Source organism: Berghia stephanieae, chromosome 2, assembly GCF_034508935.2.
Source record: "Berghia stephanieae isolate SIO BIC M18660-M18661 chromosome 2, UCSD_Bste_1.3, whole genome shotgun sequence".
In the NCBI taxonomy this organism is placed as follows: Eukaryota; Metazoa; Mollusca; class Gastropoda; order Nudibranchia; family Aeolidiidae; genus Berghia; species Berghia stephanieae.
In genome coordinates this window covers 60,544,123-60,549,122 of record NC_088361.1, presented here as the reverse complement: position 1 = coordinate 60,549,122, position 5,000 = coordinate 60,544,123, and positions in this window count along the sequence as shown.

Sequence of the window (5,000 nt, the reverse complement as noted above, 5' to 3'; positions counted from 1 at the left end):
TGATTGATTTTATTGGTTGAATGAAGCATTGGCCCGTTTGTGTACAAATAGCGTCAATGAGGAATTTAGCAACTTATTTCGACCTAACTTTTTCTATGACATTGATTATTTGTAAAAATCATCTCAAAACGGTATTAAGGCGCGTGAAGTTGATACTTAAAATTCACCTTAAATGTGAATAATAATATTTACATTTAAAGATTTCATTTTTAACAACAAATTCGCGCGGAGACTTCTTGGAACTTCACGGAAAGACTGTAAGACCAATGAATATGTGTACATGCTCAAATTGGCCTGCCCTCATGGACCTCTGTGTGCTATTATTGTCAAAAGAAAGAAGTTTGGTCATGAGACCTGACATACTAGTCTCACAAAAACAGTTTTGCAATGAACCTTACAAGGAAGCAGGAAAAGAGGTAACATCAAGGACTTGTGCACGTTTTGATAGCCCAAGCCTGATAAGGAAAGAGGATAACATGACCGTTTGTTGAAGACTTGGTGGCGAAGTTACACTCATGTCTCCTCTCCGACCGTTAGGGACAGGAGAATGAGGTGAGGTGGGGTTGCCATAATATTTCTATTTCTTTTTCTTTTTTAAAAAACTATTACTCGATTTACTTTCCATCTAGTTAATTCGACATAATACTAGATGGACGCGACAGGTCCCATTTATAATGACATTACACTCCCCCCATCTCTAATTTGTATGGCTAAAGAAATCAAAGTAACAAATTAAGGAGCAGGCACTGGTGAAAGATAAAGATCTGGTTGAATAAGTGTGAATGAAACAGTGCCAGACAAAGCAGCGAGAAAAATACAATAATAAAACCACCCGAAAAGATCAGCTTGCCTCGACTTCATCAGATCTTTATCTTACACCAGTGCCTGCTCCCGAATTTGTCACAAATTGTTTAGTGGAGATCTTTATCAAGCAATCAATATGGCGTCGGCTCTTACATATTATGTTCAATAGTTTGTTTTAAATCTACCAAATGTGGCGTCCGCCCATCTGAATCTGTGCGGCATTACGCGATTAATTGATAGTTGTCCCTCAAGCTGCAGGTACCATGTTTAAGTTATGTTTTTAGCGTATGGGGTCCGTAGCCCTTTATCTGTTTAATTGACACTCACCGTGATAATAGAATGGAAAATAGAAAATATCAATACAAGATACAATTTTCAGATTCTAAAGTTTTGCAAAAAAAAACGCCGTTTGATTAATAGTTTTTGATACGTCTTTGAGCTTTCACCTTTACCATCCTATCATTACAATTATTTTCTTTTTCAACTGATTTTAATCTGAAGGCGGATGGATAACACCACATTTTGGTTGACTTTGGAAATTCAATGAACCAAAGTTATTATTAATTATTTATGGATCATACTTTTTTTACATGTCTACAAATCAGTATGGCCCCAAAAATACCCCACCCGACCCCCCAACCTCTATCTTACATATCAAGATATTAATATATCCTACTTGTTTTATGCTAAAATTGAAAGTGAATCACTTATCACATGTGAAGTACAGTATAGTATACACACTGTCGTTGGAGCAATGCTAACCAAATACGAGCACATACTGTATTCTTTAATAAAACGACAGCACAGTTTCATAATCATAAATGCAGTGACAAATTACTGGAGGATTTTTTTTTTAAAGTTTGAAACTCCTTTATATTAATGCTATTTAAGTAATATAGCTCACGGCGAATGCTGCGAAAGGCATTAAATGGTTCCTTTTGCGGTAATCATCGACTCTTTGCTGATTTATGATGACGAACTTCTACAGAAATCGTTTCCAGGTTTAGATAACGATCTTTTTTTTTTCAGTCGCAATGATTTAAGTGATTTATAGCCAATCGACACTAATAAGGTATTCATTTTTGGTCTGAATAGTTGCCGCATTTCGATTTTTGCACAAAAGAATAGATTTACTGTAGTTAACATTATTGAAATTTTGACAGAAGAAGCACACTGAAGAATTGGAGACGAGCAGGCGATATGTCATTTTCGTCACATAACCTAGTTGTAAGGATGAGCAATGCCACACCCGGCATATAGATAACCGTTTTGCCAGTAATGTTGTCTTGAATGTTATATCAGAACAGAATTGCTATTTGCTAAACAATCACTCTCTATGAATTTTTACAGGTATGTCTCATGCCCAGCCAACACATTACTTTGTTTCTAAGCGATTCTGTCTACATACGGAGGTCCAAAAAATCATTATTATTTTGTTTGATCAAGTGGAAAATCTAATTCTTTCTTCAGAAATGTTGTTTCTGTCACCTTCAATGATTCGTTGTTTATAATCTACACAAAATAATGTCGTATTCTGGAAATACCCATAGTCTAAAATTTTTGCCAGAAAACATATCCTTCAATAAATATCGATCTATTTAAATGACCCTCATCTTGACAAGAAACTCTCAAACCCGGGACTTTCCCAAATGTTAAAATATGGGTTTTTCCAGAGTACGACAGAATACAGGTTGTGATGGTCGTATAGCTCTGGATTAGGCGTTACGTCCTCTATCAATGCACTCTTAACACATCAAACCGCTCAACTCAAGTGTGAAACATATTATGTTGTAAGAGTACTCTTAATCTGGGGAAGGCAAACGTTTATCTTGTACTTTATAAAAAAGGATGTTGATTCTAAAAGATCTGTAGACCTTAGATGAAGCACTGTCAAACACGTTGAGCTTCGTCAAACCGAGGACATGGTGAATAGAAGTGTTAATTTATCATAACTAATTATCATGCAGCGAGAGATGACGAAGTTTGTTGCAATAATATTTATCAAATCATAATTTCTTTGTCATTACCTGTTTTGGAAATTAATGGCGATGTTCTACAATATGTCTGGCAATGCATTTCAGCCGCCTTGAAAAAGGCTATCTTTGTATATTGCTTTATTAACTCTGACCAGCCGCGTCAAAATGGTATTATGTCGGAGTAATCTACATGCTGAAATTATATATATATATATATAATATATATATATATATATATATATATATATATATATATATAAATATTGATATATATATATATATATATATATATATATATATATATATATATATATATATATATAAATGAATTTGACTTCAATAATCTGATGTCACGTCCGCCCAGCAACGAGCAGCTTGGTTCTAAACAAAGAAAATCTGTACTTTTTATTCTTCATGCTGGATAGAACTTTTTCACATGTCATGTGATCAGAAGTCATAAAAGTTAAAACACGATCAGGTTATTTATAATGTTTTTATCCTCTTGAAACACTTTTATGCTCATCGGAGAAGTATTTCATAACGGCGTCCGCCATTGTTACGATAGTTTAGAACCAGTTACTATGCGTCATTACGAGGGAAGTAACGTTACGACTGTTGAAGCCTATTACAAACCACCATGATAATCTCAACACCAAAAAATCACAGGGAATACGAAACAAAACACAATTATAAATAATAGTAACAACAATAACGATTTCACTCCCCGTAGATTGTCCAAAGTAAAAGGCATGAAACAGATATTATGTAAGAGTCAATAGAATTTCAAGTATTTTATTTATATAAATTTACCGCTCCTTCAATACTAAAGTCAAGCACTTTTATTTCGTGGTTTCTAGTTTAAACCTGATATATATATATATATATATATATATATATATATATATATATATATATATATATATATATATATATATACACACAACACACACACACACAATATATATATATATATATATATATATATATATATATATATATATATATATTATTTATATCTAGTCTAAAATAGGACACTTGGGTTAAATGTACATACTTTACAGAAGGGAATAAAAATGTGACCCACAGTCTCAAACGGTATTATGTCAGGATGAAGCTGAAACTAGAAAAAAAGATGATGAGAAATAGGAGTTTCGAGTTTTATGCAAGGCAATAGGTACTGTTTATTATTCTCCAATGTAAATTTTGCTGCTTGAAGCTGGAAGAGATAAATTAATAATAATGTGAAATTGAATGTATGCTTCAATTTAATATACCAAAGCAGATAAAATGGACGTTTCGGGTTTCCTCTTTATCAACAAAACAGGATGAATGAAACACTACAGACGAATGCGATAATGTGGTAGTGGTATTGTTAAGATGAATCATCTTATACCATATCGAAAAGCAATTAAACCCAAGTTTCAAATTTGTGGGTATAAATTCTATTTCCAGCACCCAGCTCATTCCAACAAAATACCTCTTTGAGACTGTATGTCAGATATACCACCGTACTCTGAAATACACGTATTCAAAATTTTGGTCATAATACTCATCCTTCAAATTATATCGATCGATTAGAATGACCCTCATCTAAATATAAGTAGGGTTATTAAAATTTTTCCTAGCGTATGGCAGAATTGTTAAATAAACTATAAAAGTAAAAAAAAATAAAAAAGAACCCAACAACTCCTCCCCCCCAAAGAAAAAAAAAACACACAAAAAAAAAAAAAAAAAAAAAAAAAAAAAAACAAAAAACAAACAAACAAAAAAACAACAACAAAACAAACAAAAACAAAAGCGACAAAAAAAAAACAAAACAAAAAAAAAAACAAACAAAAAACAAAAGCAAACAACTAAAAAAAAACAAAAAAAACAAATCAAAAATAAAAACGAAAACAACAACAAACATATGTTTTCCAGTTCTGTCCGTTTTGACCTTATATTATTTACTTCTCGGTAGATGTGTTATTCCGACATAGTGAGTCACGATTGTACTTATTACAATAAGAGTATGTTGATAGAGAAATAAACAACAATAGGGAATGAAATGAATGCTTCAATTTATTAAACGGAAACGGATAATATGGACGTTTCGGGTTTCCCATTTTATCAACAAAACACGAATGAGAATCTCTCATTAGGCTTTAGTTTTTCATTCATCGTGTTATGTTGATAAAGGGGAAACTTGAACCGTCCATATGATCTGTCCCCGTTTCATTG